We start from the raw sequence: 26,836 nt of genomic DNA, 5'->3' as shown, positions 1-26,836 counted from the left end.
ATTTTTGAAAATTATGCATAGCACCAATACAACATCAAATGTATATATATCATCAACGTGAGTTGGTAACTTATGCAAGAAGACTGTAATCTCTCTCAAAGACAATTTGTGAGTTTTGCGCACCGTCTCGATCTCGTTGTTCCGTTTTGACACGTTGGTTAATCTGGGCTTTCTTCGATGTGAAGTAAGGTCAAATAAGAGTATTTATTGAAAAATAAGGTAAGAATTTTCTTCTCCTTGGTATATTTAAATTCTTCTAGGTCATAGCTAAATTGTGGGATGAAAATTATGGAGTTAATAGCGGGAAATCGTATCTTGACATTGTTGTTGTTGTATCGACTATTTGGTAATGTTTTAAGTTGTGTTGTGGCTAGAAGTTTTTGGAGTAAATTGAGTATATAGTTGGTGTAGTCACTGATATGTGTTTTTAAGGAAAGAAATGATTGGAGAAGTATGGTTGATAATTGTATCTGAGCTTTCCGCTTGTTGTACCGTTGTTTGGGTGGTAAAACTGGTTATAGGAGTTTCTAGTTGTGATGTTGTAGTACCTTGCCTATGGTACGATTGAGGGAATGATAAGAACATGGGAAAATACTGTCCATTTCATTGTAGTATAGGTTATCTTCTGTTATGTGATTAAGAGAATTGTTTGTATGGTTGACAACAGTATTATTTTTGTTATCATATAGATCGTGAAGCGATACGAGTTGAGATCTTGAGCTAGTGGGTTAAGGCTAGGTATGTTAAGGCTATCCCTTCTTTGTTTTTGTCATGATCTATATGTTACAACGAAATAAGCAAGTACGCAACTTCCATAAATGATTCTATTCTTAGAAGTACTAAGATTGCCTATGTTCTTGATTCCCCATATGTCCTACTACCATATTGTTTATTCATGGGTCTCATAACATTTCAAGATATCATATTGACTTACTTCATTATGCATTGCATTCATTTATACATGTGCATTTACTCATGACTCAGACGGCGTGTGTATATATATATATATATATGGGATATGAAAAAAAGGTTACGGCTTTATATACACATCACCACCTGATCAGCCGGTATACGTTGATGATTTTTCCACAGTGGCCGAGATGATATGATGAGATACCCTCAGAGGCTTGATTATGTTATGTAAGTATAGACCTATGCATTACATGACATTTATACGCATATGCATTATTTTATAAATATTTCATGATTTACAGAGCTATCCAGACTTACAAGTTGAGTACTTTACTCCATGTTTCTTCCATGTCCTTTATATACTTATTTACATGCCTTACATACTCGGTACATTATTCGTACTAACGTCCTTTTATTGGGGATGCTGCATTTATGCCTGCAAGTATAGACAATCAGTGTGACAAGCCCTCATAGTAGACGAGGTTAGCATTCAAGTGAAGGATCGGTAAGACTTCACCTCATTCGAAGTGCAGCCATATCAATAAGACATCGTGTCATAGTTTTTCTACAGACTTATGGGTAGGCCAGTACCCTGTCCCATTTTATGCCAAATAATCTTAGAGGCTTTGTAGACACAGATTTATTATGTACAGTATGTTAGAGGCCTTGACGGCCCATATGTATTAATATTTTATGAACAATGGTTCATTGATATAATATTTGCCCACTTACAATTGTACATTATGAGTTGCGGCCATGTGGGCCCGTGATAGTTACAAAAGGAATGAGTCCAGCTAACTCGATCTATGTATATTCTAGTTTTGGTTGACCGATCATGAGTTATAGAGTGGTTCGCACGGGCCGGTGTGGCACCGGGTGCCAGCCATGCCTCCCCAAGTTTGGGGCGTGACAGTTGTAATTCTACTACATCAGTTATTTCCTGATTTAAATCATTTAAAAACCTAGTCATTGAAGCCTCTTCTTCCTCCATACAGTTAGCTTGGATCATAGCCATATCCATAGCCTTAAAATATTTATCCACAGCATGGAACATTGCTTCAATGTTTGAAGACATTGTTGTAGCTCTGTTTGAAAGTGTGATGGCATAAATCTCTTCTTCATCACCCTCTTCATCTCAGTCCAAGTAGCAATTGGTGTTTGTCCTTCTTGCAGTCTATCCCTAGCAAGCTTTTTCCACCAAATAGCAGCATAGTCAGAAAACTCAATAACAGCAAGTTTAACATTCTTACCTTCAGAGTAGTTATGACAGTCCAAGATGGATTCAACCCTTCTCTCCCAATCAAGATGCAAGTCTAGATCCCTTGTTCCTCTGAAAGATGGCATCTTCATCTTTATACTACTTATATTGTCATCTTCTACTCTACCTCTTTGTCCCCTCCTATCTCTTCCCACCATATCAAAATCAATATTATTAAAGTCATCTATAGGGTTTTCTTGATTTACAATGTGAGCAAGGGGTACATTTTTCCTAGCTTGGGGACTAACATTATTTCCCCTCATAAGTTCAGCTATTGTATCATTTTGCTCAGCAATGGTGTCCCTCATTTCTTAGAATTGCAAATTCCACCTTTCGAATTGTTGATGCACAGCATGCAAGGTAAAATTATTTCTTGCTTTGATTTCGGCTTCTTGGAGAACCCTTTGTTCATCGTCACTACCTGTACGCGACATCTTAACAGAAATAATTAAATTGTATCCCACAAATTGGTTTTTCCCTCAATTTTTCTCACACACACTTGCCTTTTTCCTCTCGAAATAACCTTTGAATAAAATACTGTGTAGATTTATAGTTAAACCCAACTCGTATGAAGTTCTCAGTAGTAAAATATAGATTTTTGGGGAATGAATGTGTTTAACCCAAAAAATGAAATTTTAGTCAAAGCTAGAATTTAGAAGAATACGGGTTACTGATAATCAAAAGAATGTATAAAAGGAAGTAATTTATGTAGCAAGAGAGTAATCAAGAGAAAAACAAGTAAACCAAAGTTTATTCCAATAGTGTTTCGTGTCCTTATAATTGATCAGATATCTCTCTTTTATAGATATCTTGGAGATATACGTTTTGCCTAAATCATAATAAGGCTATTATGAGTAATTAAAAACATTGAATGTTATGTTACATAATCATTACATTCAATAAAAATTCTATAACGTATTCCACATTTAATGCCTATAAAATGTCGTATCTGTACATTTTTCTATTGTCAGATTCATTCCTTTTGATTTTCGGACATAAATGAATTAGATAGGTACGGGCGATGAGTTATTTGAATAATTGCCCGTGCCTCTTCCTCTGTCATTTGCTCATATTTGTTGCAACACGTGCCTCTTTGACCATTTGACCAGTCTACGTGTCTCAACACGTCACATTTATATTTAAATACAATTTTTTCCAATACAGATAGTTCCCTCACTTTCCACTTATTCATCAGTTGAATATTTGGGAAGTGGATTTCATTAAAAGAGAATTTTTGTCACCATTAATGCTATGACAAAATTGACGCTTCAATTGTCGCTTCCATTTAATGCTCCGTACACGTGTCATTTTTCTATTGGTTCTGCAGTTTTGCAACCCTTTTCAAGGCGTTTTTACGGCTCCACTATTCACGAAGTGCCAGTTATCATTATTATGGTCCTTCCATCACTGCACTTTTACCTTTGGCGGTTGCTTATTAATATAAATATAACTTCTTTCCTTGTCTTTTACCACATAAAGCTTATTGAACACTTAATTCCTCAAATCTCAGTTCACTTCTTCCTCACATTATTCTTCTTCGCCATGTCTTCACCAAACCCTAACCCTAGGAGAGTTCCCATTGTTGATACCTTCCCTAATGCCCCCATTAGGCATAGAAGGGGAGGTAGGCTTCGTAGCTTAGGGTCTACTCGTGGTGGTGGTTTGTCTATACCTTCTCCTAGTTCCAGTCCTTCTTCTAGAACCAGAGGTTCACTTTCTTACAAATCTTCTTCTAGGGGTAAAGAACCTTCTGAACCACTACGTGAGCCTTTAGTAGAGGAGATAGTCCCTACAAAACTATCTTTTTACCATGATAGGGAATCTCTTAAAAACCAGGTTTCCGCTTTAGATCATGTTGATGCTTACCCCACTCAAATTATAGAAGTTTTGACTCTTGTAGTTCGCAAAGACTGCCATTGGAGTAATGATTTTCCCATTATTATCCCTAATCCAAATTAGAGAATTACTTCTTACTTGACTGGGTTCTCTTTTGTTTATACATACACTTTCACTTTAGGGTTCAAACCAGCTATTGACCCAGTCATTCTTGAATTTTGTCATTTCTTTAATGTCTATTTGGTTCAAATTGGCCCAATCATATGGAGGGATGTTGCTTGTTTGAGGCATTTAACCAATATGGCTGACGTTTCCTTTACTATCCCTCACCTGATTCATCTTTACTCCCCTAGGCTTTTCCGTAATGGCGTTTTTACCCTAGCGGCCAGGAGTAAAAGGGTTTTGGTGAGCCTTGAAGATGACAAGGACCGTGGCTGGTATGCCCGGTTTGTTGCTTCCCCCACTGTTGGCTTAGTGGGTGAGGATAACGTTCCCTTCCCTGAGAAGTGAAATTTTGCACGTAAGTCTTTTATCCTTCTCGTGCCTTTTTTCTTCAAGTTTATCAACTTCTCTAGTTTTTCCTCTTTTTTTGGCAACCATGGGAGTTGTGGAGGATATCCCCAATTTCCGTGGTTGGGTAGATAAATTACTGAAGACCGCACCAATATATGGTAGGTCTTGGAGAACACTTTCTAACTGTTACGGTTGGAAAGTAAAGACTCATGGTAAGAGTTTTTATTTCATCTTTCACGCATATATATATTTTTTCTTTATTGCTCTAACTCCCATCCTTCTTTTTATCAGGATTTGCTATTTGAGGAGTTACTGCTGAAGCAGTTGCAGCCTCTCGTGTCTCTTCGGGAACTCGTACTCCTTCGGGGACCCGTATCTCTTTAGAAAGAGCCCGAGAAATAGTCTTGGGTTCTTTTTCTGCGAAAAGGAAAGCTGTTGAAGAGAAAGACTCTGAAGAAGAGGAATATGGGGGCTCCCTAGTGACGAGGCCACGAGCTAGGAGACGCATCGTCTCTGATGACGAGCTGAAGTTTCTCCTCGTCTTTCTGTTTCTCTTACCGAACTTATTAAAACCCCGATAATAATTCCTGATGATGACATCACTCCTCATGATACATGTGAGTCTATTGATCAACTTTTCATCAGTGGTTTTTGTAGTGGAAGTTTAGGGCCTATTTTAGATGAAATACCCTTATCTTCTTTTTCAATTCCCGTGCATGTGATTCCTTCCTTACTAGCCCCAGCTGTTTTTGTTCCTTCTTCTAATGTTTTTACTTCTTCTACCGCTCCTCCTTTGACAATTCCCCTCGTATCTTTCATCATATGGAAGTGGGCTCTTCAAGTAGAAGTGCCGCTATGAGGAGGGTAACTATTGAAGTTCCTGCTGATAGCAGCCTTTTGAGGAAGTCAGGTCAGGCAGATGTATGGCTGGAGCCTTTAATTGTCCCAATTGAAAAAGCAAAGCTGGAGAGCCATAGTTCCTTGACTCGAATGAATGACGTCGTGCATGCCACTTTGAAGGTATTTTCCTTCTCTCCCTTCTTTACTTTGTAAAATTTTTTATCTTTGGGATTCTTATTTCCCTTCCTTTTTTTAGACCAATCTTATCGGCACAGAAATGATGAACAGAATCCCCCTCTTGGAGAAGGTAGCATGTGATTCAGAAAAGAGAGCATGTGATTCTCAGTTGGAGGCGATCAATTGGAAGGAACAATTTGAGAGTGCACAAATTGATATGGAAGATTTACAAGAGAGCAAGAGTACCTTAGAGCAGCAGGTGCGGGCTTTAACTTTAGAGTTAGCGGTTGTAAAAGCTTCCTCAAGCCAAGCAGAAAAAGAAAAAGAACATCTCGAATCCTCCTTGTTAGAGCAACTATCTAAGGCCAGTGAAGAGAACAGAGAGCTGAAGGCTCTTTCGAGTCGAAAAGAAGTTTACGCTGGGGAGCTCGTGCAAAGCTTAACTCAAGCACAAGAAGACATTTGAGTCTCTGCTGATAAGGTGTGTGCTTTAAAGAGCTCCCATGCCTCTCTTCAAACTTCTTATAACTCTGCCTTAGCTGAAAATGAAGAGCTAAAGAATGAGATTGCTGATTGGGAAAAGGATTATGAGATCCTTGAAGAAAAATCTGTTGTTGAGGTAAGTTAGGCATTTTTGAATTCACGTCGTGATACCCTAATTGAAGCTGGACAAGAAAACTTCAACTTGGAGTCGGAGTTAGTTAAGATCAATGAAACCATTGAAAAGGCTCAGCAAACTCAGGACTTTCCTTCTCCCATGGTTGAAGCTCCCGTGAATGTTGAAGCTGATACGGGTATCCCAACTCTTTCAAGCCCAATCGAGCATGTTGCTGCAAGCCAAGTTGAAACCGCATATGTTGATGCACCTGCCCAAATTGAGCCTGCTGCTACTGATGCTCCTACTTCAGTTCCACAAACTTCTCAGTGACCAGTTTTAATCATTTGAATGATTTTGTTTTTGTTTTTATTTTGGAAAATTGTAATCAAACCCTTAGCTTCATTTGAGGGCTGGTTTTGGAAACGCAAGTCCCCAAGTCTTTTATGGGGCAATTTGTATAAACAATTTCATAGTTTTATGACTAAGTTCGTACTTAGTCTTCAGTTTTTAAGTATTAAGAAGTTTTTCATGTTATTATCTTAAACTTCTGTCTGCTTTATTATTGCCTTTATTTTTAAGGACTTATAGAATAATTTGCATTTTTGTTCTTCGAAAATGCTTCTGTTAATCTCATGACTAACTAATTTAAACATGAGATTTATAAAAGAGGGCCCTTTTATATTTTGACACTTAATGAAGAAGATGTCTCAACTTCATAATGGTGTTATCATACGATAAAAGAAATAGGAACATACATGTCACGACCCAAACCGATGGGTCGCGACGGGCGCCTGAGTCTTACCTATCAAACACCTCTAAGCATGCGTCTAAAATATGAACCTGAATAACATTTGCTGCATTACAAAATTAACATACGTGAAAGAAGCCTGCCATCAAGGCATATGTACTTATACAGGCAGAATACAGTGGGTGAGCCGGCAAGGCTCCTATAGACAACTATACATCAAAAACTGAAAGCCGACAAGGCCATATACAACCCAACTAGACATATTGTCTTCAGACCTCTAATAGAAACATAGTTGTACAAAGACGGGACTGAGCCACGTCATACTCATATACATATATATGTAAAAACATATCATACCAATATCAAAAGCAGCTCTGGATCAAATGGAGCACGCCAACTCTCGCTGATCAGGGATCCTAAGAATGGGGACCGTTAGCTTTCCTACCTGCACTTGCGGGCATGAAATGCAGGCCCCGTGAAACAGGGTGTCAGTATGAAAAATGTACTGAGTATGTAAGGCATGGAAATTAGTACGTAAAAGACATAGATGAAACATGGAATACTGAAACACATTTTTAAATTTGAATAACTTTGTAAATACTGAAACGTTTATAATGTCATGCACGTGCATGTAAATGTCATGCCATGCATAGGTATGGTGTACATAATATCATCAAGCCACTGGGGGCATCCCATCATATCATCTCGGCCACTGTGGGCAATAACATCAACATATACTAGCTGATCAGGTGGTGGTGCGTATATAACGTCATAACCTTTTCCATATCCCATATACATATATATATATACATATATACGCGTATATAACGCCGTTTGAATACATACATATATACGCGTATATAACGCCGTTTGAATCATATTTTAGCCACTGTGGGCAATATCATCATCATATACCAACTGATCAGGTGGTGATGCATATATAAAGCCGTAACCTTTTCCCATATCCCATATATATATATTTACATATATACGCGTATATAACGTCATCTGGTCATGGGTCAATGCACATGTACGAAATGCATGAAAAATACGTAATAATCTCAACATTCCTTCCGGATAAATTTTCCCAACTGCGTATTATTTTGAGACCCATGAACAGAAGAAAATAATAATTCTCATGGGAAGTCAAGAATATAGACACCCCTACTATTTCTATGAATAGAATAATTTATAGAAACCGTGTATTTGCTTGTTTCTTTCGTATAATCTAGACCATGCCAAAAGAAAGAAGGGAGGGCCTTAACATACCTGTTTCTTGAATTATTTAACTGAATCTGCTTCTTGCAAAATTTACACTACATATCCTTAGAATTTTGGAGCGATCTTGGCTTGGTTTTGAAATGTTTGGACGAAAGGATTCTTGTTCTTACGTTTTTTTTTGAAGCTACTGTTTCCAAATTATTGATTTCAATTCAAAGAGTGAATTGAATCTTTTGATTCTCGTTTTTCTATTTTCAGGAAGTATCCAATGGATCCTAAATTCTATATCATTCAAGACTTATGTTAAGTCAATGAGTCTTTCTACAAAATGACTCATTTTAATGGGTTATGGAGGGATTTACACGTGATATACATATGACCAAGAGTCATATGTTTAATGATGGCACACTGCCACGTGGGGAGTAGGGTGGATTATTTTATTAATTTTTTTTATCCCCTTATTAGTTAACCGGGAAATATTTCGTTACTTGGTAATTAATTTATTACCTGCATAATTTAAGAATTATCACAAATTACTTAAAATTCTATTTATTTTCAAAATACTTCGTATATATTTTATATATTACATTACTGTGGTCATATGGTACTTTGCATGGTACTAGTTTGTAATTATCGGGTATTATTACTTGATCCATAGTTTATCCCAACTTGGCCATTTTCAACGAAACTCATTTTCTATAATTCGTGCATCCTTTATCCTTCATGGCACTTATTTATTACTTGTTAATACGTTAACGTCAAGATGATCTCATCCCCGATTCTATGTCAGTTGACCGAAGACGAAACTTTTAACGTACGAAAATGCGAGATGTAACATTCTTCCCCCTTAGAAACATTCGTCCTCGAATGTTCCACTCTCTGTGATCCATATAACTTTGGCAAGGTCGCCTTTTGTAACAATACTACTACCAACTTTTCCCGTAGAAGCTTAATAATTCAACGACACACAGGACAACGACAATAATCAATAGAAGAATTTATACACGCAACTTGAGGTTATGACGTCTCAGTTAGACCCTTCTCTGGAAGAGGAAATAGGTAGGGATATCTATACTTCATGTCTTCCTTGGCCTCCCAAGTCATTTCTTCTACATTGTTGTTCCTCCAAAGCACTTTCACGGAGGCTACCTCCTTATTCCGCAGCTTGCGGACTTGTCGGTCTTGAAAGGCAACCGAAATTTCCTCGTATGACAAGTCCTCTGTAATCTGTACATCATTCGTGGGCACTAATCGGGTAGGATTGCCAATGCACTTTCGTAACATAGATACGTGAAAAACTAGATGGACAGACTCCAATTCCAAGAGCAATTCTAACTCATTAGCTACTCGGCCCACTCTCTGAATAATCCTATAAGGCCCAATATATCGTGGGCTAAGTTTACCCTTTTTGCCAAATCTCATCACACCCTTCATAGGCGACACCTTCAAGAATACCCAGTCATCAGCCCCGAACTCTAAATCTCGACTTCGCACATCTGAATATGACTTCTGACGACTCTGAGCTGTCAATAGTCAATCCCGGATAAGCTTTACTTTTTCTATGGCTTGCTGAACCAGGTCTGGCCCATGTAATCCAGATTCTCCAACGTCGCACCACCCTATAGGTGACCTACACTTTCGTTCGTAAAGAGCTTCGTATGGAGCCATCTGAATGCTGGAATGGTAGATATTATTATATGCAAACTCAATAAGCAGCAGATGACCATCCCAGCTACCTTTGAAGTCTATTACACAAGCTCGCAACATATCCTCCAGTGTTTGAATAGTACGCTCAGCCTGTCCGTCTGTCTGGGGATGAAATGATGTACTAAGACTTACTTGAGTCCCCAATCCCTTTTGGAAGGACCTCCAAAAGTTAGCTGTAAATTGAGCTCATCTATCTGAGATAATAGATACAGGTACACCATGCAGTCATACTATCTCCTTAATATAAAGTCTCGCATAATCTTCTAAGGAATATGTAGTTCTAATGGGAAAAAAATGGGCTAACTTGAGCCTATCAACAATCACCCATATCGAATCGAACTTACGCTGGGTACGAGGTAAGCTACGATGAAGTCCATATTTATTACTTCCCATTTCCAAGTTGGAATCTCCATAGCCTGCAATAATCCACCGGGTTTTTGGTGCTCAATCTTAACCTGCTGACAGTTAGGGCACTAAGCAATAAATTCTGCTATATCCTTTTTCACTCCGACCCACCAATATATTTTCCTGATATCATGATACATCTTTGTTGCTCCTGGATTGATAGAATAACGAGAATAGTGAGTGTCTCCCATAACCTGTCGACGCAACCCTACAACATTAGGCACACATAATCGCCCTTGATATCTGAGAACCCCATCTTTGGTAATTTCAAAGGGAGTCTTCTCCTTCTGAAGATTGTTATCTCTATAATGAATTAGCACAGGATCCTTGTACTGGTGTTCCTTTACCTCAGTTACTAAAGATGATGTTGCTGTATCCTGAAGAGTAATTCCAATGTCACCTGAGCCCAGCAACCGAACTTCAAGACTAGCTAGCTGATGAACCTCATAGGCTATTCCCCTCTTTTCTGGCTGCAAATACGAGAGGCTACCCATAGATATACGGCTGAGAGCATCGGCAACTACGTTTGCCTTCCCCGAATGGTATAAATATAAACGTCATAGTCTTTAAGTAGCTCCAACCATCTCCTTTGACGAAGATTCAATTTCTTTTGCTTGAAGATGTACTGGAGGCTCTTATGATCTGTATAGATATCAATATGAATGTCATACAAGTAGTGCCTCCACATCTTTAGTGAATGAATTACCGTGGCTAACTCTAAATCGTGGGTCGGGTAGTTCTTCTCGTGATTTCTTAGTTGTCTAGAAGCATAGCCACAACATTACCATGCTGCATCAGCACACAACCCAATCCAATGCTTGAAGCGTCACAATAGATAGCGTAACCATCGGTCACTTCTGGAAGTGTTAGAATCAGTGCTGAAGTTAATTTGTCCTCTAAGGCCTGGAAAACTTCGTTCACAAGCGTCGGTCCATTGAAATCTAGTTCCCTTCTGAGTTAACTTACATAGTTTTCCTAATCTTGCACAATTCAGGAAATTCCCCTCTTCGGAGGCCCAAGCTTCATCTTTTATCCCTCACAATTGCGCCCTTATCCCACTATTAGGGCAACATTTCATCTATTCTAAACGTTACTAGTCTTAGACTCCTTTGAGTTCATTCGGGCTATACTGAGCCTCCTATAACTTAGGGAAACCATCAGCTCTCTTATGAGCTTAACCCCAAGGACTTACCCATTCCCGTTACCTTTTCACTCATCCTTTTTTTATCCTTCCTCGTATCTTTCTAAAACCTTGTCACTCTACCATACTTTTTAGCTTGCGACCTACATATATCTATATATACTTATTCGTAATTTTTCTTCATCTTACTTGAATCATAGATTTCCTTATGTTATTCTGGAACATTAAACGAGACAATTACAAATTTCCTGTAATATCTACGAACCTTCATCGGTGTTGTGGGTCGAGCAAAGTCTTCACTGCCTCAGTCTCTTGTGTATCCACTCGGTTGTATTTACCCGAAATAATATGCCCAAGGAAAGTTACGGAGTTCAACCAGAGTTCATAGTTAGAAAATTTTGCACACAACTTCCCTTCTTGTAGAACTCTGAGCACAATATGCAAATGATGTGCATGCTCAGCCTCTAAACGAGAATATACCAATATATATCACCGATAAATATGATTATGAACAGATCTTAAAAAGGGCCTGAAAACACGATTCATCAAATCCATGAATACTGCTGGGGCATTGGTCAAATCAAACGACATAACATGAAACGAAAAGTGCTCGTATCCGGTCCTGAATGTTGTCTTCGGAATATCTTCCTAGTTAACCCTTACCTGATGGTACCCGGTCCTCAAGCCTATCTTTTAAAAACACTTGTTACCTTGTAAATGATCAAATAAATCCTCAATCCTCAGGAGCGGATACTTATTCTTGATCGTCACCTTATTCAACTGCCTATAATTAATACACATTCGTAAGGGACCATCCTCCTTTCTCATAAACAACACAGGTGCTCCCCATGGTGACGTACTAGACCTGATAAAATCTTTTTCAAGCAAGCCCCTTAGTTGTTCCTTTAACTCGTTTAGCTCTGCGGGGGCCATTCCATAGGGAGGAATAGATATTGAGTGAGTATCTGGTAGTAGGACAATAGCAAACTCAATTTCTTGCTTGACGGAAGACTCGGACGCTCATCATGAAAAACATTGGGAAACTTATTCACCATAGGGATGGACTAAATGGTTGGTAACTCTACTTCCGTATCCCAAACCCGAACTTAGTGATAAATGTAGTCCTTTCTGATTATCTTCCTTGCCTTGAGATGGGAGATAAATTTACCTCTTGGTGATGTGGTATTATCTTTCCATTCTAAAACAAGCTTTCCTGGAAACTGAAATCAACCCACCTTTGGTCTATACTTGATGTTAGCATAACAAAAGGCCAATCAATCCATATCAATTATAATATCAAGTCCTACCTAACCGAGCACCACGTACCTTATCCTTGTTTGTTCTCAAATCTATCATGGGTCATTACGGCAACATCCATATATATATATATATATATATATATATATATAACAACATTAAGACTTAACTCGCATAACTAATTTAGAAAAAGGTTTATATACATAGGGGTCGACTAGACCGTAGACATATCATACCCAAAACTATATACCTGATACTATCTTCAAAGCCTCTAAGTAGGCATAACCAATATATATACAAGTCGGTACGAGGCTCCCTACATCCTCATAAAACAACCAAACACCTTTAAAACCCTGACATGGTAATATTCTAAGAAGAGGTGGAACCCACCAACCAAAAACTGACACTTGTAGGAAGCCTATAGTAGAGGGTCCTTGCCTTGTCCTACATAAGAACCTCAATCAGACACACTTTGAAGCGGAATCTTCATGTCCTTATCAGTTACCTTCCTTCTCTTGGCCTGACTACTATATTCTTCCTCGTATCCCATAACATACACTGAAGAACCTTGATTGATGGACTCCCAAGACTGTGGACTATCCGGAACCTCAGAAGAGTTGGTGTCCTCAAATACCTTGACATAGTTTTGAGCCTGAGGGAATCCCGGCTGTGCCAATCCATGCACTACTCCCCTCATACCCTGATCAACGGATTGTGAAACTAAGGGCCTTGGTGAGGTCGGAACTCCTTCACCCCATCTACTGCCGGAGTGGTTGAAACAACTCTAACGGATGGCTCATATGGATCCTCGGATGGATCCTCCTCAATAGAACCTATGATCTCTGATGGGTCTGAATCTATAGTATAACTTATCTCTCTTTCTGGCACCTTTGTAGCCTTCTGACCCGTGCTAGCGGCTGTAGTCTTCGGAGGCATCGCTAAAAATGTAACACATCGTTAGGAACACGAATGCTTATATTGCACGATCTAAGATAAGAAAAGAGGATATTCCTATATGTCCTATAGCCTCCTGTCTATAAGTGTGGTGCACGACACACCCATAAACAAGACTCTACTAGACACGGTCTGTAGACATCCCTAGGATAGAACTGCTTTGATACCACTTTTTGTCACGACCTAAACCGATGGGCCGTGACGGGCGCCTGAGTCTTACCTATCAAACACCCCTAAGCATGCGTCTAAAATATGAACCTGAATAACATCTGCTGCATTACAAAATTAACATACGTGAGAGAACCCTGCCATCAAGGCATATGTACTTATACAGGCAGAATACAGTGTGCGAGCCGGCAAGGCTGTAATAGACAACTATACAGCAAAAACTGAAAGCCGACAAGGCCACATACAACCCAACTAGACATACTGTCTACAGGCCTCTAACAGAAACATAGTTGTACAAAGACGGGAGTAAGTCACGTTATACTCATATACATATATATGTACAAACGTATCGTACCAATATCAAAAGCATCTCCGGATCAAATGGAGTACGCCAACTCTCGCTGATCAGGGATCCTAAGAATGGGGACCGTTAGCTTTCCTACCTGCACCTGCGTGCATGAAACGCAGGCCCCGTGAAACAGGGTGCCATTAGAAAAATGTACTGAGTATGTAAGGCATGGAAATTAGTACGTAAAAGACATAGATGAGACATGGAATACTGAAACACATTTTTAAATTTGAATAACTTTGTAAATACTGAAACGTTTATAATGTCATGCACATGCATGTAAATGTCATGCCATGCATAGGTATGGTGTACATAATATCATCAAGCCACTGGGGGCATCCCATCATATCATCTCGGCCACTGTGGGCAATATCATCAACATATACCAGCTGATCAGGTGGTGGTGCGTATATAATGCCGTAACCTTTTCCATATCCCATATACATATATATATATATACGCGTATATAATGCCGTTTGAATACATACATATATACGTGTATATAATGTCGTTTGAATCATATTTTAGCCACTATGGGCAATATCATCATATACCAACTGATTAGGTGGTGATGCGTATATAACGTCGTAACCTTTTCCTATATCCCATATACATGTATTTACATATATACGCGTATATAACGCCATCTGGTCATGGGTCAATGCACATGTACGAAATGCATGAAAAATACATAATAATCTCAATATTCCTTCTAGATAAATTTTCCCAACTGCGTATTATTTTGAGACCCATGAACAGAAGAAAATAATAATTCTCATGGGAAGTCAAGAATATTGACACCCCTACTATTTCTATGAATAGAATAATTTATAGAAACCGTGTATTTGCTCGTTTCTTTCGTATAATCTAGACCATGCCAAAAGAAAGAAGGGAAGACCTTAACATACCTGTTTCTTGAATTATTTAACTGAATCTGCTTCTTGCAAAATTTACACTCGATATCCTTAGAATTTTGGAGCGATCTTGGCTTGGTTATGAAATGTTTGGACGAAAGGATTCTTGTTCTTACATTTTTTTTAAGCTACTATTTCCAAATTATTGATTTCAATTCAAAGAGTGAATTGAATCTTCTGATTCTCGTTTTTCTATTTTCAGGAAGTATCCAATGGATCCTAAATTCTATATTATTCAAGACTTATGTTAAGTCAATGAGTCTTTCTACAAAATGACTCATTTTAATGGGTTATGGAGGGATTTACACGTGATATACATATGACCAAGAGTTATATGTTTAATGATGGCACACTGCCACATGGGGAGTAGGGTGGATTATTTTATTTTTTTTTTTATCCCCTTATTAGTTAACCGGGAAATATTTCGTTACCTGGTAATTAATTTATTACCCGCATAATTTAAGAATTATCACAAATTACTTAAAATTCTATTTATTTTCAAAATACTTCATATATATTTTATATATTACACTACCGTGGTCATATGGTACTTTGCATGGTACTAGTTTGTAATTATCGGGTATTATTACTTGATCCGTAGTTTATCCCAACTTGGCCATTTTCAGCGAAACTCATTTTCTATAATTCATGCATCCTTTATCCTTCATGGCACTTATTTATTTCTTGTTAATACGTTAACGTCAAGATGATCTCATCCCCGATTCTATGTCAGTTGACCGAAGACGAAACTTTTAACGGACGAAAATATGAGATGTAACAACACATGTTTCTTTGAAATAACTTTAACAAGTTTTGAATAATACTTTACATGTATTTAAATTACATCTATAACTTTCTCGTAACTGTTTTTCTTGTAACAGATTTTTACAAAAGAAGAATAATAGACACGGGGTTTTTCCTTATAACCCGTTTTAGTACATAGCCTTTACCCTAACTATAGTGAGGTTTTTCTTTGGCCTTAGCTCGTGGCTCCATCTCGTGACTTTGTGACTTTTACATTGCACTTGACTCTTTTAGGCTTGATTTTTCCTCAATCTTCTTTGTCTTCTTTATACACATGTATGTGCATATTTTGTAGTCCCCCAAGTGTTTAAGTATTGAAGTATGAAGCCTCGAGCACTTGATAGTTTCTCTCATTTGGTCCTTTTCCTGAAAAGGAAAAACATACGGGACTCGGAGGTGCGATTATAGATGAAGACTCATTAACCCATTTGAATTTCTATCAGAATAATTGTAAACCTAGGCCAGGAATTTTAGGTTATCCCGTGTGCCTTACAGGTCATGACTCATCATTTAGTACGGGTTAGCTTTTTGCCTATCATCTAAAATCATTAGTAAAATTTTAACAATTCAAAAATTAAATTTAAAATGGTGATACCTGACTGTAGGTATTCCTTAGAAATAGTATCTTTTCAAATGAACAGCATTCCAATGTGAAGGTAGTATCTTGCCATCCATTATCTTCAGTTCATATGTTCCCTTTCCTACAATATCATGAACTCTATAGGGTCCTTCCCATGTTGGACTTAATTTACCCGCGTTAGCTGCCTTTGTAGATTGAAAAACCTTTTTAAGCACGAAGTCCCCCACTTTGAAGAATCTGAGGCGTGCTTTTCGGTTGTAATATCGTTCTATGACTTGCTTTTGTGCTGCCATTCTTATTAATGCAGCTTCTCTCCTCCCCTCGAGTAAATCTTGATTGACCCGCATCTCCTCGTCACTAGATTCTTGTGTCGCCTGTGTGAACCGTGTACTTGGTTCCCCTATCTCAACTGGAATTAAAGCCTCAGCTCCATAAACCAATGAAAACGATATTTCTCTTGTACTTGATTTTGCAATTATGCGATATGCCCATAAAACTCTAGGGAACACTTCAGGCCAATTACCTTTTGATTCCTCTAATTGTTTCTTTAAATTATTTATAATAACCTTGTTCGTTGATTCTGCTTGCCCATTACCCACCGGATGATAAGGTGTTGACGTAATCCTTTTAATTTGCCAACTTTGAAAGAATTTTGTGATTTGAGCTCCAATAAATTGAGGGCCATTATCACACACGATATCCTTTGGTTCACCGAATCGGCATATGATATTCCGCCAAATAAAATCTTTGACTTCCTTTTCTCGCACCTGTTTAAATGCTCCTGCCTCCACCCATTTAGTAAAATAATCAGTGAGTACGAGCAGAAACTTTACCTGTCCTTTTGCTTGTGGTAATGGACCCACGATATCCATTCCCCATTTCATAAATGGCCATGGCGCAATGACCGGATGTAATAACTCCGCAGGTCTATGCATATTGTTACCGTACCTTTGACATTTATCACATTTGGCCACGAAACTTTCTGCTTCTTCTTCCATTTTAGGCCAGTAATAACCTGCCCTAATTAAGGTTCTTACCAATAACCTTCTTCTTGCGTGATTCCCGCAATGTCCCTCGTGTATTTCTTTCATTACATACTCTATTTGCGAAGGTCTGAGGCATCTTGTTAAGGGACCACCGAACATTTTACGATATAAATTGCCTTGCTTTAAGCAGTACCGAGCAGCCTTCTTTCGAAGTGCATGAGTTTTTTTCTTATCATCAGAGACGGTACCATACTGCAAAAAAGCAACAATCTCGTTCCTCCAATCCCAAGTTAAATTATTAAAATTTACCTCATTCTTATCAGGATCGAGAACTGAATGAAATAAATGTATAACTGAGGCGTTTGCATCGCTTGCCACATCAGCTGTAGATGCGAGATTAGCTAGGGCGTCCGCTTCAACATTTTCATCCCTTGGTATTTGTATAACTTTCTAGGTTTGAAATTGCTTTATCAATTCCCGTACCTTTTCTACGTATTGTTTCATCCTTGCTTCCCTAGCTGTATAAGTACCCAGCATTTGATTAACCACGAGTTGCGAATCACTCTTGATTATAATCTGATTTATGCCAAGCTCTTGTGCCAATTCTAGACCTGCAATCATAGCCTCATCTCCGCTTCATTGTTAGTTATGGAGTGACATTTAATAGCTTGTCGATTGGTTTCACCCGTAGGTGGTACCAAGACAATCCCTACACCTGCACCTTTTACATTAGATGAGCCATCAGTGAATAAAGTCCAAGTTCCCGGGTTAGCTCCATTGAATACCTGTAATTCTTTTTCTGTTTCTAATTGCATCACCTCGCTAAAATTAGCCACGAAATCAACTAACACTTGTGATTTTATAGCAGTTCTAGGTTGGTATGTGATTTCGTATTCACTTAACTCTATTGCCCACTTAGCTAACCTACCTAATAACTCATGCTTATGTAATATATTGCATAAAGGGTAGGTAGTTACTACAGCGATAGGATGACACTGAAAGTAAGGTCTTAACTTTCTAGATGCCATGATTAATGCAAGTGCAAGTTTTTTGAACTGAGGATACCGCGTCTCTGCATCTAACAAAGATTTACTAACATATTAGATATGGGATTGTTTACCTTGTTCTTCTCGGACCAAAACAGCGCTTACCGCAACTTCCGAAACAGCAAGGTAAATGAGTAGTCTTTCCCAACCTTTGGTTTTGCCAGCAAAGGTGGATTTGATAAGTACGTTTTCAAATTCCTGAGTACTTGTTGACATTCCTCATTCCATTCAAAATGATCCTGCTTCTTAAGGGCTGAGAAGAATTTAAAACACTTCTCTGATGATTTAGAAATGAATCTTCCTAAGGCTGCAATTCTCACTGTTAATCTTTGAACTTCTTTCTTGTTTTAAAGTATATCAGGGATTTCTTCATTGGCCTTAATCTGTGTAGGATTCACTTCAATACCACGGTTAGAAACAAGAAAACCCAAAAACTTACCTGATGTAACGCCAAATGCACATTTTTCGGGATTTAACTTCATATTAAATTTGTGCAAAATTGAAAATGTGTCAGATAAGTGTGATATGTGATCTTTTGAATACTGAGTTTTAACAAGCATATCATCTATATATACCTCCATAGTCTTTCCTAAATGCTCTTGAAACATTTTGGCAACTAACCTCTAATACATTGCACCTACATTCTTTAGACTAAAGGGCATTACTTTATAACAGTAAGTCCCCCTGTCTATTATGAATGAAGTTTTTTCTTCATCTCCCGGATCCATTTTAATCTGATTATAACCTGAATATGCATCTAAAAACTTAATAGTTCATGACCTGCAGTTGCATCAATCAATTGATCTATGTGTGGTAGTGGAAAAGAATCTTTAAGGCAGGCTTTATTAAGATCTATGTAATCTACACAAACCCGCCACTTACCGTTCTTCTTTGGAACTACAACAGTGTTAGCTAACCATTTAGGATACTTTACCTCACGAATGGAACTAATTTTTAGCAATTTTTGGACTTCTTCTTGAATCACCTGATTCTTGAAAGTTCCTTGCTTTCTTTTCTTTTGCTTGACAGGAGGGTATGATGGATCTTCATTTAGTTTATGAGTCATCACCTCCGGTGGTATTCCTGTCATGTCAGAGTGGGACCAAGCAAAGAAGTCCATGTTAGTTTTCAAAAATTCAATTAACTTACCTCTCATACCTTGGCTAAGATTGGCTCCAACATAGACTTTTTTATTAGGCCATTGAGCAAATAACACGACAGGCTCTAATTCCTCTATTGTTGTTTTGATATTTTCATTCTCTTCTGGTTCTTGAATGGTATCAGGCCTTGAATCTACATTTGTTTGCCCTTGTTCGGTTGAGGTTTGTGTTGTGGTGTCCTCAACTGCCTTCTGTGATTGCTATTTACCTTCATTTCTCGTGCTTGTATCTTCAATAGAGTTGATAGCCCTGGTTGTTTGTTGATCTCCACGAATTTGAGAGATTCCCCATGGCGATGGAAATTTAATAACTTGAAGCAAGGTTGAAGGAACATCATCCATTTCGTGGATCCATGGTCTCCCAAGAATTATGTTGTAAGTCATCCCCATATCTACCACCTGGAACTTTGTATCTTTGACGACTCCTTCAGCAAACGTGGTGAGTGTTACCTCTCCTTTCGTGAGGACACTAGAATTATCAAATCCAGTAGAGTATGCGCCTTTGGTATCACTTTATCTTCAACTTGCATCTCACGTAATACTCTTAGAAAAATAATGTTCACGGAACTACCTGGATCAATCAAAACTCGTTTTACATTAGTATCATGTACAATTAAAGATATTACCAGTGCATCGCTATGAGGGGTTAATACGCTCTGCATCTGCTTCATTGAATGTAATGTTGTCTTCCTCTAAAACATGCCGCACCCATTTCCCTTGGGTAATTGTTACTTTGGAAATTTTGTTAGCTGCGGTATATGATATACCATTGACGTCTTCACCCCCACTTATAACGTTGACAGTTCTTTTGGGAGAAGGTGGTTTTGGAGGCTCCTGCATGTTCTTCATGTAAGCTTGCTTGCCTTTCTCACTAAACAACTCAATAAGATATCCTTTTTTTAATAAATGATCAACTTCACTTTGTAAAAATCTGCAATCTGTTGTTTTATGTTCGTGGACATTATGAAACTCGCACCAATGGTCAGGGTTGTGCCTATTTGGATTTGATCTCATTTCCTTTGGCCATCGAACCTTATCTCACATGCTTCTCAAAACAGCTACAAGCTCAGAGGTGCTGACGTTGAAGTTGTAACCACCGAATCTCGCTTTTAAATTTCTATCAACATCTCGTGACTCATAGTTGTTTTGCTCGTTCCTGAATCTTGATGAAGAACCTGATTCTCTATTTCTTGATCTGTGATCATACCTTTGATTATCCTGCTTTGACCGTGAGTTCTTTCCCGCAGGTCTCATGTAAGGCTCGTACCTGTTTTTACCGGATCTTTTTTCGGTCTCCGTACGTCTCGAACTTACCTTTTCTTCTTTTTGAAATCGTGGAACAGTATCTTCCTCAATCCTCAGCTTCGTGCTATACCTGTTATAAACATCATTCCACGTTGTAGTTGGGAATTCTCGAAGGCTTTCCTGGAGTCTTCTCGTAGCTTCCGAGCTTTTTTCATTCAAATTACTTGTGAAAGCTACAGCTGCCCAGTTGTTAGGTGCACGTGGCAATGTCATTCTTTCACGTTGAAATTTGTCCACGAATTCTCTAAGCAGTTCTGAGTCCCCTTGCTTGATTTTGAAAATATCCTCTATTCTTTTCTCTACTTTTTGAGCTCCCGAGTGTGCTTTGATGAAAGAATATGCAAGCTCAGCAAAAGAATTTATAGAATTTTTGGGTAAAAGAGAATACCATGTTAGCACTCCTTTGGTGAGTGTTTCACCAAATGTTTTGACTAATACTGATTCAATCTCCTGCTTAGTCAAATTGTTGCCTTTTACGCCCGTTGTGAATGCAGTCACGTGATCTCGTGGGTCTATTGTTCCATTATATTTTGGAATATTAGGCATTTTGAACTTTTTTGGAATTGGGAGTGGAGCAGCACTTGCCTTCCAGGGTTGTTGCGAATATCTATCCATATCTACCCATTTGATTATGGGCGGCACCCCGGGTATATGCTCTATGCGCTCACTTTGCTCCTTGAGCTGTTTCTGAAAGGTTAGTACTAAATTTTGTAAATTAGAATTAATTATATTACCTGGTTCTCTCTTCTGTGATTCACTGGGAGTTCCACCGCTGCCTGAGTTAACAAGCCCGGAACGAGGGTTTTCCAAAGTGTTATTATTTGGAGTAGGTGTAGGTGTTGCAACAGGTAACTAGTTAACAAGTGCCTCAACAGCTTTGTTGACCTAAGCAGCAATTAATTTCTGCAAAGCTTCATCAACAGCTTCAACATTTTCAAATTGAGCATGCTCATTTATTTGAGACCCATCAGGAGTACCCTCACGAGATTGTCGTGGAGAGACTCGTGGAGTAGGAACTTGAGTGTTAATATTCTGTGGATCTCCCTGATTTTATTGGTTCTCTTGGTTTCCTTGAGTGTTGTCATTGTTGTTCGACATAATTGATGCAACAAGGAAAGTTAAGTGAAAAGAAAATAGATTATCAGTTTCCTAGTAACGGGACCAATTTGTTTAACTCAAAAAATAAAATTTTAGTCAAAGCTAGAATTTAGAAGAACACGAGTTACTGATAATCAAAAGAATGTATAAAAGGAAGTAATTTAGGTAGCAAGAGAGTAATCAAGAGAAAAACAAGTAAACCAAAGTTTATTCCAATAGTGTTTTGTGTCCTTACAATTGATCAGATATCTCCCTTTTATAGATATCTTGGAGATATACGTTTTGCCCAAATCATAATGAGGCTATTATGAGTAATTAAAGACATTGAATGCTACGTTACATAATCATTACGTTCAATACAAATTCTCTAACGTATTCCACATTTAATGTCTATTAAATGTCGTATCTGCACTCTTTTCTATTGTCAGATTCATTCCTTTTGATTCTCGGACATAAATGACTTAGATAGGTACGGGCGCTGAGTTATTTGAATAACTGTCCGTGCCTCTTCCTCTGCCATTTGCCCGTATCTGTTGCAACTCGTGCCTCTTGGCTAGTTGTAATTCTTTGACCATTTGACCAGTCTACGTGTCTCGACAGTCACCTTTATATTTAAATACAATTTTTCCCAATACAGAATGAAAAAAGAACAAAATCCTAGAACTAGTATGCTCGGTTAAAACAAGACACGAACAACTAAGGAAATGATTATATATTTAGATCAGAAAGAGTAAGAAAAATTGATTTTTTTTCTTATCTTTGAAATCTAAGATCTCCTCTTCTTGTTTCCTTTGTTAATTTTTAGAAACAAATTAAATACAAAAGAAATTTCATGGAGAGCAAGCAATTCTTTTCTTCTTTTTTGAACTGATTTTCATTTTTTTTTTGCTTTTTTTAACTTTTTTTCAAGTTACTATTCACGATGCTACAGTACCTTTTTTGCTCTTAGTATTCAAGAACGAAATCTTGATAGAACCGCTCTGATACCACTAGATAACAGGAAGGTTGGGAATCCAAACTACAGTAAGAATTTAAGAAGTAAATGCGGCAGCAAAAACAATAAAAAATTTGAACTACTAGAGTTAAAATGCAGAAAATAAAGGAGGAAAATTCAGGGAAAGAATTCCAAGAACTTCCAAGAACGCAAGTTCTATAGCCTTGACAAGATCCAAGCAACAACATTTTGATTTATTGAAGAAATCAAACGCCTTTACTTAAGAACAAATCAAAAACAATAGATCCGGATCTTGACCGCTTTACGAGTAACTTGAGACAACAATTAATAACAAGTATTAATCACTTTCTAAAAATACCACAAAGGAATCAATGATATCATAACAAAGAAGTTATTTTACTACCTTGAACTATGAACTAGTAAAGGTTGAAAGATAAATCTCAAAGCATAAGTAACAAAGATTCAAAAGAACTCTCAAAGTATAATATTATTAATCAATAATGAAGTACCACAATGAATGAAAAGAACTCCTGTTTATAGGAGTAAAAAATCCTTAAAACTAGGTAGGGTGACTGCCAAGGCAAACCCTAACTTGGAGGCTAAGCTAAATACTAGAAAACCTAATAAAAGCTAATAAAAATAAGAGGGTGGGAGGCCAAATCCCTTAGGGGAAGATTTGGGCCTTAAAACTACTAGTTTGGGCTGTTGGTTTGGACTCCAATTGGGCCCTTTTGAAACACCCCCTTTTGGACCTCTTTTAAGCTTATTTTAAGCTCTTTTGGGTGCCCTTTTGGTGGACTTCAAGGGCTGATGTTGGGACCTAATCTTCCTCCTCTTGGACTTCAATTTGAGCCACCAAATAATTGTAAAACTTGGATAATTCATCTCATTTGGGCTTGAGCTCTTCCTCTACAATTAAAAGCTTCTTTATTTGACATTGAAGTCTAGCAACCTTAGTCTGCAATTCTTTAGCTTGAGATCTTGTAAATGGCCTTCTTGGAGCTTCTAAAACTCTATCAATGTAATTGATGCTATTAAAGAGCACCGTAAACATAAGAGGTCCCTCTCTTATGAAACCCTCACGGTAAAGGATTTATTGCGGAAGAACTTATGCCTGGAATCCAAATGTTGTCGAGGAAATATAGACCCGAAGCCTTGCACAATCTACACAAAGAGTACAACTTGCACAAATACTTAAACGAAAAGGACACAAAGAGTAAAACTTACGCAAATACTTAAACAAAAAGTACGCAAAGAGAAAAACTTGCACAGTACTTAAACGAAAAGAGTACTTCTATTCACAGCAAACATGCCAAGTAGCACAAATACAAAAGTATGGAAAAGAAAAGAAAACAAAACTAAGCTACTGCATCTCTGGAACCCGGAGGAATAGAAGCATCTGCACCCCTAGAAGAAATTGGTGGATCTGCCGGCGGCTCAATATCTTGGCCTTCACCATTTTGGCCTTTAGCATCATTACCTTCTGGTTTTTCTTCAGTTCCTGAGAACTCAGAACCGGAACCAAAAGAATCGGTAGCATTAGGACGGACCAGAAGATCCCTGTGGGCAGTTGACTCTAACTCATTGGCATTAGCGATTTCGGCATTAAAGTCAATGACACCCGCTTTAGCCTCTTTTAAGTTTTTTTTCCTCAGGCTATACATAGAATATATTTTTTCAACAATGAGGGAAGCCGGTTGGTGCTGAAGTTCTTCTTTAAGTCAATCAACCTCGGCAAAAAGGTTATCTCACACGGATCTAGTGGACCGGAGGCTGACATCAAGGTCACGAAGTGGAGCTGAAAACTCTATTATGCTCTATGGTCCTCTTATGCCTCTCCTCCAACCGGGAATTCTTCTCCTCTGAAGCAGGAACTTCTTCAGTTTTGGAGTTTAAGACTGCCTCCAAATTACTCAATCTTTCTGCACAGGAAGCCTCACGATCGGATGCAGCTAGAACGGCATTATAGACTCCAACCCATTTGGCCCTAGCTTCTTCAAATTGCACCCTTAACTATGCAGTCTCCTGGCTAAGGGTCACTTCTTTCTCACTTTGCCATAATGAGCCTCCAATTCCACAGCCTCAGCACTCGTGCTTCCAGTTCTGAGAGGTGAGCAGCAGTCTAGTCTCGCTAAGACAAAAGTTGATCCCGCTTGGAGTTAAGTTCCTCCTTATCAAGAATCAGCCTTTGAAGACCCTTGGAAGCAAATAAGTTGGAAGCAAAACAAAAATGCAAACTCAAAACCCTGCAATAAAGATAGAAAAAACAAAAGAGGAAACAAAGACTATACCGTCGCTACGTTGTGCATGACATTGTTTAACAAACACTCTCCCGAGAGAGTTTGTATTTTATTCCTATATTTTTGTAAAGTCAAAGGCTTCAGATAATTAGCAAGTTCCACCAGCTGGGATAACATATGGCATCCGGTAGAAACCGAGAGGGTGACGCTCCTCCTCCTTCAGGGATTTTCAGTGGAGGCAGAATAATTATGCCCCAAATTTCCATGAACTGGGGATTAGGGAGGAGGGATATCCTCTTTTCGGGCAACTGCAATCGGTGGAGATGATATAGCAATTGCTGGTGGCGAAGGCAAAGTTGGTGAAGAAGGAGATGAAGCTGATGGCATTGTAGGTTGAGAAGCGATTACGGCAAACGCAGTGCTGGTTGTTGGTTGCTCATCAACCAAAGACAAAAAGGACCTGGTACTCAGCCTCACGTAACTAGGGCACGACAACTAGGACTCGAAAGCGAGAGTTAGCATTTTCTACCATGTTGTACTCCCCCTAGAGTGCTGAGGCATCGTCCTCGATTAGTATAACTAACTCAACAGACTGAGAATTCTGTTGAGATGATGAAGGTCATCGTCTTCTATGTAGAGAAGCCCCATCATCACTTGCTTCTCCATCACCATCTATCTCCATGGTGTCTATGGCCGGCTCGGGCATGGCGCTCATTACCACAGCATCCGAAGATGTCTTGGGTGAGGCACTCTTTGCCTTTTTATTTTTTCCCCTGGCCGCGGAGGAATGTCTCTTTTTTTGTTGCTTGTTCTCTAGCCGGGGACTCCGAGAAGAAGCACTTGCACCAGAAGCAGGCACGGAGACACATGTTCGGGTGAAAGCCTCTTGCAGCAGCCCCGCCGCGTCAGCAGGATTAGCCAAAAATGTCCTCCTCGGGGACGACAACTGAGCCCTGGGGTAGACCTTAATTCAACAGAAGAGAAAGGTTAATCAATTTTCCTATAAGAAAGATGAAAACAAGATGAATTCGACTTACCATGATTTTTAGCCTTCCACCGATATTTAAGGGCCAGTTCTTTCCACGTACGAGTCTCGGGCATGGTGACATTCCAAAATTTTCTGGATCCACCGGTCCAAGCCTTCAACCCTAGGTGGTGTCCACCGAGTTGCTGAAATAACTGAAAGAAGAAGGGTCAGTAACAGCACGAGGCGATCTTTAACTAGAAGGAAAAATAACGGTGAACTTACGAGTATGGTTCATAATTTCGGAAAGGAAGGAGTCGTGGCCGGAATGATGTCTCTAGTGGCAATTGCAACGAACCATCCTATCCAACCAAAAACGTTGGCTTCATCCATGTTGGTTAGCAGAGCATGGTGACCACGTTTGCTGAAATTAATCATTCTCCCGCAAAAAATCTTGGGGGAATAAAGGTTCATTAATCGAGCCAGGGTTAGTTCCTCTCCCGTGTCCTAACATATATGCCGAAGACAAGCAACTGTCATCTACACATAAGGACTTAATTGTGCCAGGCATACCTGGTAACAGATGCAGAACTCCACGATAACGGAATCAAGCTCCCCGCTCAAAGAGAACGGTCCCAAAGTAAAGGGATACGTATAAAAATATTTGAAACCCTTCTTGGGTCAGGTTATCCGCTCTGCCA

Source organism: Nicotiana sylvestris, chromosome 9, assembly GCF_000393655.2.
Source record: "Nicotiana sylvestris chromosome 9, ASM39365v2, whole genome shotgun sequence".
NCBI classification, from domain to species: domain Eukaryota; kingdom Viridiplantae; phylum Streptophyta; class Magnoliopsida; order Solanales; family Solanaceae; genus Nicotiana; species Nicotiana sylvestris.
This window is presented reverse-complemented; position numbering follows the sequence as displayed.